The sequence below is a fragment of the Geotrypetes seraphini genome, chromosome 3, assembly GCF_902459505.1.
Source record: "Geotrypetes seraphini chromosome 3, aGeoSer1.1, whole genome shotgun sequence".
NCBI classification, from domain to species: domain Eukaryota; kingdom Metazoa; phylum Chordata; class Amphibia; order Gymnophiona; family Dermophiidae; genus Geotrypetes; species Geotrypetes seraphini.
The window spans coordinates 127,523,397-127,535,442 of NC_047086.1; the positions used below are offsets into that span (position 1 = coordinate 127,523,397).

The 12,046-nt window shown below is 41.4% G+C and overlaps 1 protein-coding gene across 1 annotated transcript in view; it reads right to left on the bottom strand.

The window, feature by feature from the left end:
• Window positions 1–527: 527 nt before the first annotated feature.
• The window catches only part of LOC117357584 (serine/threonine-protein kinase 35-like), a 111,718-nt gene continuing 100,199 nt past the window's right edge, over window positions 528–12,046 (bottom strand). The window contains exon 5 of the mRNA XM_033938392.1: window positions 528–1,436. The gene's annotated coding sequence lies outside the window, so the exon portion shown is untranslated. The remainder of the gene's footprint in view (window positions 1,437–12,046) is intronic.

The following is a 12,046-nucleotide window of genomic DNA, read 5'->3' on the forward strand; positions in this document are numbered from 1 at the left end:
ATAAAATGACAGTTATACAGAACATTATTTTATACTTTAATAGAATGAATTAAATATAAAATCATAACCAAGGATAGTGTGGATGGAATCAGAATGAGCTCACGGGGACAGGGTGGGGATGAAGACAAACTGTCAATGTACCATTCTCTAAGCCTCAGCATGGGTGTGGTCTTAAAGTTTTAAAGTGACAGTACACTTTTTGACTGTTTATGCTAGGTTCCATTGATGACATCACTCAGACATGAAAATACAATGCTGTTTGCTCAAGACTTCAAACTGATTAAGAATCGTATATAAAATTTGGAATATAGACATTTGTTTTAATGCCACTCTTCAATGAATATAAACACTTCACATATGTGGGGATCCCTACAGCCCTATTTCAGGGAGGTCCAAGTCTTTTTTTTCTCTCTCAAATAGGGCAGTTGAAAAGGAAAAAGGATAGAGTGGCTCATGCATACTAAAAAAGGCTGCTAATGTTTGATTTTTCTGCCTCTCTTCTTAATAATTAAACTTACAGTAAGCTGTTCCATTTTTAGCTATTTTATTAGACAAACTTACAATACACAATATTTATAATGGAAAAAAATAAACATTTAAACACTATACACCACCTTCAAGATCTAAAAACTTTTTAAAAAATATCCCACATAATGAGAAAATGGGTTTCTTAAACACTAATGCCAAATTAAATCACAAGAAAACATTTCTAGCTCCAATGCTGAAAGCATGTTTTCTTTTATATTAGACAGCTACTCCAGTACCCAATAATTTTACAATAAATAGGTAATCAAGCTTGACTTATGCGCAGATCTCTGTTCAATTCTGCATATATACAGTAAGATGAGCCAAATAAATACAGCATGCTTGAGTCAGTATATGACCCTAAAACTCAGCAGCAGACTAAAACCTAACACACTAATACACTTCATGTGGGTATAATGCCTATAACAAAATATAAAGCAAATATATATTATTCAACAATCTGCACAGTAAATTGGTACATAGGACCTTGGAACCATTAATTAAAAACATATAGCTTTTGGGGGAGGGGGAGGAAGGGTGTTCTATTTTCACAGGGAACTTATATCACTGCTTTCACATAGTATTCAAGTAATTGCTGCACTGATCACTTTTGTGAATAAAATCAGGTAATGTTACCACAGATCTACAGAACAAAAAAACCCAACATTCAGTGGTCTTATTTTATATTAAGTGAAGGCAAATATGTCAGTAAAAATTGAATAAAACACACTAACTACATTTGTATCTTACTGTCCCATTGTAACTGCAAGGCACAAATACATTTGCACTGTTTTTGTTTTTTTAAATTTCTGATCCAAGTACTTTTTCTCCGGCCAAGATATCCATCCAAAGATCTTGGATAAGCAGTTCAGCACAGCCGGCACCTTGACTTCTGCAACCGTGGAACACACCTGTTAAGGAAGCAAACCCAAATGGAAATAAAATCCACAACTCTCAATTTCAAAAGTACAACCAGGAATACCATCTTGGTCAAAGAGGAAGATTTACTGGGAAAAAAATATCCCTTTGCAGGAGATATGGAATTTTGATGCTTGGGATATATGAAACTCTCTCTGTCACATGCTGCTTTAAGATGTAAACACAGGCAAAACAAAAAAAACCCAACAAAAACCTGCAGAAAAGGTGTACAACAAGAAAACAAAACTGCAGGAAAATGTACAGGGGCAGGAAATTTATTAAAAACACAAAAGTTAAAAAATTAGTACATAAACCACATAAAAATGCATCCAAAAACTGGTCCTAATGGTCATGTGGACCGGACCCTGCATTTTGGATTTCACAGTGCCTACACAGGTTCTCTCGTTCATTTTTTATTTTGGTTTTCATCCTATCTGGTTTTCTGATAGTCCATATTATCAATGATTGAGATCCCTGAGGACCAGTTTTTGAATGCATTTTTATGTGGTATATGTACTAATGTTTTAACTTTTGTGTTTTTAATAAATTTCCTGCCCCTGTACATTTTCCTGCAGTTTTGTTTTGTTTTCTTAAGATGTAACCACCACAGAATTCTATTTTCTGAAGAGTAGCAAAGGCATAAAGAGAGTGCAGTGGGAAGAGAAATAATAGTAGTTATCTCCTCATCTAACTGCAGGGTGAACCGAATACAAAATTTTCCAGGTAAGCTTTTGACAAATTTAAAGGTCAAACAGATACTGAGGTCTTTTTAAATGTCTTATGAAAACTGATGTAGTAATTGCGGAGTAATGGCCTGGAACAAGAAGTACCTTGCTCTGACAAACATTTAGTGACTGTGTTTTACATGCTTAAGTAGGTACTCATAAAAATTGTCCCAAGGCAGGCATAAATGCAAGCACTCAAAATATAGTGCCTTCTTTACCTAGTATACAAACAGATGTTCCTGGAGACACAGAAGGGATGAAATAGGAATGGAATTTGTACTTGTGTGCATCACATACACAAAGACTTAGGGGATCTTTTTACTAGGCTGCATTAGGCACTGATGGCCAGCTATACACACACAAAAAAAATGGAGCAATGTGGGATGTGTTCAGATATCCATGGCAAATTTGCAATCTGCAAAGCTAAAATAAAATTTGAGGCGGCATGTCAGGAGCAGAGAATAGGCATCGCTGCACTAACCAATTAGTGCATCTTCATTTCTACATGCTAATTGGTTAGCACAGAAATAGTCCTGAATGCCTAAGGTGGTTAAGTGACAATTTGGAAAAATGGCTGCGCATAACCATCAATATAATTCTTAAAAAAAAAAAAATCAAGGGTTTTATGTCCATGGTAAAAATGACCTTAGCATGTTGAGAAGACTTGCATATTGATGTGCTAAAATGTATTTTTACTGGTTCTACATGCGTCATTTTTAAGCTTCTCTATGGAATATTTTGTCCTTTGGTCCCTTTATACTGGAATACCCTTAGATCTTGCCATTCGAGGAATTCACAGAGATATAAACTACTGTTCCCTTCCTTCGGAGGACTTAAATCAGCCGGGAAACTCAATCAATCTTTCACTTATAAATTGGTAGAAATGTGGAATGGGCTTCCTGATTCTGTCAGATTGATAGGTCAGTTACAACAATTTCATAAAGTCCTAAAAACTTTATTATTTACACAATACTTGAACAGTTGACCTAAAGATTAAACGAATTGATTGCCCTACAACACTTATTTTCTCCTATGCTAAGTTTGCTTTTTTTTTGGTCTTTACTTGTAAACCGAGTTTTACTCCGCTAGGAGATGATCAAGTATATAAATAAAAGACTAGATTAGATTAGTTTAGTAAAAGGACCGCTATGTTTATGTGTTTGAGATACACACAAATACAAATTCCACCCTTGTGTCCCCAGGAGCATCCGTTTGTATACTAGGTAAAAACAGTCACTATATTTTGAGTGCTTACTTTTATGCATTCATGCCCGATTTCTAGCATTGCCTCAAAGATGTGCAAAATTGCAAGGAAGCTGTTCGGTAGGCTATTTTATAAAAGTCCTTCACAAACAAATGAGTCTTTAGCAGTCGCCTAAATTGTTCAACATTCTTACATAGACGTACTTGTTCTGGTAATAAATTCCACAAAATAGGTGCAACATATCCGCCTTCCCCACCTAGGTGACTTATAATACTGTAGTTACTTTCTTAAAGAGCATTAACTTCCAAATATATCACAGATCTTAGAAACATCTGAGAAGGATTTAGCATCACCAGCCACCATGATTATTACTTTAGCTTTGCCAATTGATAAAACATGGTTGTTAAAACTTTTCTTTAAAAATAGACAAAAAAGCTTTCTTGGTTATAAAATACAAATGTTCCCAGATTTGGCATGGGAGACGCAAAGGCGTCGCCGTGAATTTCTTCTTTTGAAACCTGGGGTTTTATCTTTGGGAGCAACTTTTTATTTGAGACATCCATGTAAATGTATTGTATCCGTACTCTTAAATATGTGTTTTTTGAACCATCACAATTGACAAACTTTGTGGCTATGTCTCGCCTGAATGTTAACAATCTTTGAGCCCTATATTTAGGATATTGTGACCTCATCTCAGTGCTATAGTTCTCAGCTTCTTTTACAATTTTCTTTTTAGATAATTTCACCAATTTTCAATAATTCTTGGATCCTAATTGTGGACTTGAGCATAAATAGTATATTTGTTTAAGATTTATATTGCTTTGTATTTGATATCTATCCTATTCTTGCTTTCTGTACAAGTGTAATACTTGAAATTTAAGTTGAAAATTATAAATAAATAATAATAAAAAAAAAAAAAAAACAGTCACTATATTTTGAGTGCTTACTTTTATGCATTCATGCCCGATTTCTAGCATTGCCTCTAAGATGTGCAAAATTGCAAGGAAGCTGTTCGGTAGGCTATTTTATAAAAGTCCTTCACAAACAAATGAGTCTTTAGCAGTCGCCTAAATTGTTCAACATTCTTACATAGACGTACTTGTCCTGGTAATAAATTCCACAAAATAGGTGCAACATATCCGCCTTCCCCACCTAGGTGACTTATAATACTGTAGTTACTTTCTTAAAGAGCATTTCAAAGCCACTTGTATGCATAACACAAATGTTTTATCAGTAGAAGTACACTTTTGGAATACTGTTTATCCTCCGTTTGCTAAATTATGTCCACTGCTGAATGCTACAGGTACCTGCATTGTTTAGAAGTGTTCTAGTGGGCAGATTTGGGTCAGGGAAATAAAAATGCATGCAACATTCATTGATTTTCAAAAATTGTGATTCTGGGCCAGAAAAATAAAGTCAGCAGGTGTAAATCTTCATAGATACTTGTCCCAAGAGCAGTAATTAAAGCTAAACTATATATCAATCTTTGCTTGGATATTGCTGCACACTAGTGCTGCCCAATTCAGGAAAAAAATTTTGATTCGATTCAGCCTATTGAATCGATTTTTCGATTTGATTATCCTGCCGAACTGGGTGTTTTTTTTTTTACATCCTGGTGGGTTTATTTTATAACCTCTTCACCCCTTTTATAGCCTCTTTACCCCCTTTGCCTTCTCCTAACCACACTGGTGCTGTGGTGTAAACAAACAAAAATGACATTTCCTCTCTCTGTTAAATCCTAGCTCACATTTGCAGTCTAACACCAGCTCTGGCAGGATACATGTTTCAAATCTGACACATTGTAATCACAAAACAGAAAATAAAATGATTATTTTTCTACCTTTTGTTGTCTGGTCATTATTCAAATCTTGTTGGTCCCAGGCTCTGGTTGTCTTCTGATAACTTGCTTGCCAGGGTCTCCTTCTTTCTTCGTGCTAACCATCCATCATCTCTGTCTTCCCCTTCCGTTTCCCTTCCCTCCCCCGGAGGTCTGGCATCTTTCCTTTTTTTCGCCTCCAACCACAGATCCACCTTTTCTCAACTACCCTTTCATCCAGCATCTCTTCCTCCTTCCCCACCACCCCAGGGTCCACCATCTCTCCCTTTCTTTTCCCAACTACCCTCCTATCCAGTATCTCTATCACCCCCTACACACCATCCCTTGTGTCCAACTTATCTCCCTTTCTGTTCCTTCCCTCCCTAAATCTCATAGCCCATCATCTCTCTCCCTCTCCTTTATTTTTAGACCCATTATTTCTTCCCCCCAAAGTCTGGCATATGCATGTCTCTTTGAACCCCCCCTTCCCTTCCTCCATCCCTCTGTGTACTTCTACACCAGGGCCCATTTCCCTGAAGGTTTGTCCCACCATGAAGGTCTGTCTGTCCCCCCTGAAAGCATACACCCCACCCCTGAAGGCCTGCCTCTCCCCCCTGAAGGCCTACACCCCACCCCTGAAGGCCTGCATTCCACCCCTGAAGGCCTGCACCCCCTGAAGACCTTTACAACTCCCTCCCCCGAAGGACTGCACCCTCCCCCCAGAAGGCCTGCGTGTTCCCCCTGGCATCAATTTACCTAATTTCAGCAGCCTGGATAAAATCTCTAGTGCTAGCGATCTTTGCAAGCTCCCATCGGGTCTTCCGAGCTGCCTTCTCTCTGCCGTGGTCCCGCCCCTCCTCTGACGTCTGTTTTTTCACATAGGCATATAACATGCACATACTACTCACAGACATGGAATTTGCATATAGCACTATTCATAACATGGACAACCTATACTCTTACAACCTTTCCCTGGTACTTAGACATTTTTCCTGTCTTTACCCATCAAATCATCCATGACAACAAGCTTAGGTCTGTAAATGAAAGGAAAAAACATGCATCATAGTGTCATGCAAAGTGTGCACATTTCAACTTGTTTTAACATTTTTGAACACACCTTTCTCATGCTAAGATTTTCCTGTTTCTCAATCAATGTTTACTTGGTCTGCAATGCTTGTCTCAGTCAACCAATGATTTTTTAACACAATTTGACAAATTTTTGCAGTGTTTTCGTCAGTTCTGCTCGTTACTGGCCACCCTGACCATTCTTCATCAGCGACGCTTTCTCTCCCCTCAGAAAAACATTTAATCCACTTGTACACTGCCGTTTTCTTCATGGCATTATCCCATAAACTTGGACTAACATGTCCCTGATTTCACTTCCACTCTTGCCAAGTTTAACAAGAAATGTAATGTTTGTTCATTGCTCTAATTCAAGCTCCAACATTCTTGTGATGGCACACAAACACACAACGATAATGAACGCCACTCAGCAAGACACCGCTACATGTCGACAAGAACACAGCTGTGAGAATTTACCGAGTGCTAACATAAGAGCTTAAGAACTGCCGCTGCTGGGTCAGACCAGTGGTCCATCGTGCCCAGCAGTCCGCTCATGCGGCGGCCCTCTGGTCAAAGACCAGCGCCCTAAGACTAGCCCTACCTGCGTTCAGCAGGAACTTGTCTAACTGTCTTGAATCCATGGAGGGTTTTTTTACTATGACAGACTCCGGAAGAGTGTTCCAATTTTCTACCACTCTCTGGGTGAAGTAAAACTTCCTTAAGTTCGTACAAAATCTATCCCCTTTCAATTTTAGAGAGTGTCCTCTCGTTCTCCCTACCTTGAAGAGGGTGAACAATCTGTCCTTATCAACTAAGTCTATTCCCTTCAGTACCTTGAATGTTTCAATCATGTCCCCTCTCAATCTCCTCTGTTTGAGGGAGAAAAGGTCCAGTTTCTCTAATCTTTTACTGTACGGCAACTCCTCCAGCCTCTTAACCATTTTAGTCGCTCTTCTCTGGACCCTTTCGAGTAGTACCGTGTCCTTCTTCATGTACAGTGACCAGTGCTGGATGCAGTACTCCAGGTGAGGAAGCACCATGGCCCAGTACAGCAGCATGATAACTTTCTCCGATCTGTTTGTGATACCCTTCTTTATCATTCCTAGCATGCTGTTCGCCCTTTTCGCCGCCGCCACACATTGCGCAGACGGCTTCATCGACTTGTCGATCAGAACTCCGAAGTCTCTTTCCTGGGAGGTCTCTCCAAGTTCCACCCCAGACATCCTGTATTCGTGCATGAGATTTTTGTTACCGACATGCATCACTTTACACTTATCCACTTTGAACCTCATTTACCATGTCGAGGAGTGTGTGGCGCAGTGGTTGGATCTACAGCCTCAGCACCCTGGGATTGTGGGTTCAAACCCCACGCTGCTCCTTGTGACCCTGGGCAAGTCACTTAATCCTCCATAGCCCCAGGTACATTAGATAGATTGTGAGCCCACCGGGACAGAGAGGGAAAATGCTTGAGTACCTGATTGTAAAAACCGCTTAGATAACCTTGATAGGCGGTATATAAAATCCTAATGAAATTTGAAATTTCTCCAGCTTGATTATGTTACATTGCAGATCTTCGCAATCCCCCTGTGTCTTCACTATTCTGAATAACTTCGTATCGTCCGCAAATTTAATCACCTCACTCGTCGTACCAATGTCCAGATCGTTTATAAAAATGTTGAAGAGCACTAGGCTGCATTAGGCACTGATGGCCAGCTACACACACACAAAAAAATGGAGCATTTTGGGATGTGTTCAGATGTCCATGGCAAATTTGCAATCTGCATGAGCTAAAAAAAAAGTTTGAGGAGGCATGTCAGGAGCAGAGAATAGGCATCGCTGCACTAACCAATTAGTGCATCTTCATTTCCACATGCTAATTGGTTAGCACAGAAATAGTCCTGAATGCCTAAGGTGGTTAAGTGACAATTTTGAAAAATGGCTGCGCATAACCATCAATATAAATCTTAAAAAAAAAAAAATCCAAGGGTCCAAGCACCAAGCCCTGCGGCACCCCACTGGTGACGCTCCTCCAGTCTGGGTATTGTCCATTTACCCCCACTTTCTGTTTCCTATGCTCCAGCCAGTTTTTAATCCACGTGAGTATTTCACCCTCGAATGCATAGCTTGCAATTTTCCAAAGTAGTCGTTCGCCTTTGTCTATCTGCCTGTTTACTCCTTCAAAGAAGTGTAGCAAGTTCATCAAACAAAATCTGCCTTTGCTAAAACCGTGCTGGCTGGTCCTCATCAGACCGTGTCCGTCAAAGTGATCAATGATGCGGTCCTTTATCAGCGCCTATACCATCATTCCCGGTACCGAGGTCAGACTTGCCAGTCTGTAGTTTCCCGGATCTCCCCTCGAACCTTTCTTGTAGATCGGCGTAACATTCGCCACCTTCCAGTCTTCCGGAATCTTTCCCGATTTGATCGACAGATTGGCTATTAGTTGAAGCAGTTCAGCTATAGTCAGTCCCTTTCAATTCCTTGATGACCCTTGGATGGATGCCATACGGTCCTGGGGATTTATCGCTCTTGAGCCTATCGATCGGCCTGCATACCTCTTCTAAACTGACCATCAACCCTGTCAGTTTCCCGTCTTCGTTTCCATCATATAGCCTGATGGGTTCTGGTATGCTGTGTATATCCTCTTCGGTAAATACAGATGCAGAGACTTGGCTTACCTCTGACACAGACCTCAGAATAACTGAAGTCTGCCCAAAAAGCCACAAAATAACATTAGTATGCAGAGAAAATAAAAGAGGAGGAGGAATTGCCATCATAGCCAGAGACAAATTAAATATAAAAATACAAGACAAAACAACATTAGTATGCAGAGAAAATAAAAGAGGAGGAGGAATTGCCATCATAGCCAGAGACAAATTAAATATAAAAATACAAGACAAAACAACCGACCAATATATGGATTTACTAGCCTGTCAACTCTCAAGCACATCACTTAAAGGAACACTAACATGCATACTATGCTACATAACCCCAAGTAATTGGAGCACAGCTAAACCAATATTTGAAGAATTTATTTATCAAAACTCTCTAGCTACAACCTACAACTTCCTTCTAGGAGACCTCAACCTCCACTTCAAAAACCAATCCTCCAAAAATGTAGAAACCTTACTAGCATATCTCGAAGCCTTAACATATAAAATCTTAGATCCCCAAACCACACACGAAAAAGGACACCAACTAGACATCGCAGCCTACATGTCCCAACAGACCACACAACCAGAGATCCAAACTTGGTCTGATCACTACACTTACTCCTTCAAAATCAATTGGACCAGTAACAAAAATATTCCAACTACTCAACAGACAACCTACAACTCACGCAAACATATAGATCCCACCACATTCTGGACAAAAACAAGACACCATAATCCAACACTACACACCCAAAGACTTCATCTCAAAATGGAACCATCTAAGTACTGCTACCCTGGACGAACTAGCCCCAGAAAAACCCAAAACCAAAATTCACAGAAAATCAGACAAGTGGTTCGACAACGAACTATTCCAACTCAAAAGACAATGTAGACAACTAAAAAGAAAATGGAGAAAAAGCAGCCAAGAGTCCATAAAAACAGCATGGATAGTAACAAACCAAACATACAAACAAAAACTGAAAGAAAAAAGAAAGACATACTACTCAAAACAAATAGGAGAAGGATCCCAAGACATAAAAAAGCTATTCCAGCTACTAAAAGTCCTCACAAACACCACACCTTACATAGCCAACAGCAATTCCCCTCCACCTTCAGCCACCCTCTTAACCACATACTTCAAAAACAAGATCGCAAACATCAGAGCCTCATTCAACGGAACACTCACACACATTTTCCCCTACAGAAAAAGAACCAGTCGCAGTAGATAGAACCTGGTCCCATTTCTTACCCACAATGGTCAGACTTCAACAATCTTTATAATAAATACAGCCATGCAGCCTGCGACCTTAACCATTGCCCCCCATACCTATTGAAAGCCTCAAGTACATTATTCCGCTCCCTGCTTCTACAATGGATACACTCTATTACTAGAGGGCCATTTCCCACAAGAACTCAGCGAAATCATCATAACTCTGATATTAAAAGACCCCAAAGGAGCAACAGACCAACCATCCAAATACAGACCCATAGCCTCAATCCCACTCTCCGTCAAACTGATGGAAGGTCTCGTAGCCAAAACTTTAGCCTCATACCTAGATAATCACAATGTACTCCACCCCACACAGTCGGGCTTCAGAGCCAACTACAGCACGGAGACCCTACTAGGAACACTAATGGACACTGCAAGACAATACCTCTGTACAGGCAAGAAAATCCTGCTCATACAACTAGACCTCTCTGCAGCCTTCGACCTGGTAGACCACGACATTCTTCTACAAACCCTAGAACTCCATAGGAATCTCAGGCAAAGTACTTGCATGGTTCAAAGGCTTCCTACAATCCAGAACATACAGGGTTAAAACAATGCAAAAAAAATTAGAACCATGGTCCAACCCCTGCGGAGTTCCCCAAGGATGACCCCTATCACCCACACTATTCAATATATACATAGCCTCCCTCAGCTCCTACCTAGACAAACATGGCATAACTTCATACAGCTATGCAGATGACATCACTATTCTCCTCCCCTTCGACCACCCAGAACCCACCATGACAAGCACAATAGAGAATGACACGGTGAAAAAATTGGTCCCCGTCACCGCCCCGTCCCCGTCTCACCATCCCCGTCACCGCCCCGTCCCCGTCTCACCATCCTCTTCACCGCCCCGTCACCGCCACTGCCACCCCATTCACCGCCACTGCAATCCCATTCACTTTTCTTTATTTACGTATAAAGGAAACATTCTTTAAAACTTTAAAACTTAGTTAAATATTAGTTAATAACTATACAAAAACAAAACACGCAGAGAAAAAATTAATTAATATAAATTCTCAAAACTGACACATTTTGATCACTAAATTTAAAATAGTTATTTTTCATACAGTTTTTCAATCACTAATCTTCCACCACCCCTGGGGCTAGCAATGCAAAAACAAACACGACATGTACTTTAAATGCTTACAATGTTAGCCTATATGGTAAGTAGACGCGGCCGCTGTACCTAATCGCGGCAAAGATCTCCCTGCCGTGATTAAAATAGTGATCGCGGCTACGGCTGCAAGTCTCCCCTCCCCCCAGCGATCACGGCAGGAGGGCACCCAACCCCTCCTGTAGACCCCCCCAACGGCCCTCCCGACAATCGCAGCAGAAGGGTACCCAACCCCTCCTGCCGGTCCTCCCAATGGCCTCCCCTAAGACCGCCGGCAGGAGGGTACCCAACCCCTCCTGCTGGACCCCCCCCCCAACGAACCCTCCCACCCCGGAACCCCCTTAGTCTTACTTTCCAAGTTGGACCGGACGGCTCCTCACACGTATGGCCAGCAGGCTTGCCTCCGTCCAAATGAGGCGGGCCCGCCCCTACCCTGCCCAACCCACAGGATCCTAGGGCCTGATTGGTCTAGGCACCTAAAGCCACTCCCGCTATAGGAGGGGCCTTAGGTGCTTGGGCCAATCAGGCCCTAGGATCCTGTGGGTTAGGCAGGGGAGGGGAGGGGCGGGCCCGCCTCATTTGGACGGAGGCAGGCCTGCTGGCCAGACGAGCGAGGAGCTGTCCGGTCCAACTTGGAAAGTAAGACTAAGGGGGTTCCGGGGTGGGAGGGTTCGTTGGGGGGGGTCCAGCAGGAGGGGTTGGGTACCCTCCTGCCGGCGATCTTAGGGGAGGCCATTGGGAGGACCGGCAGG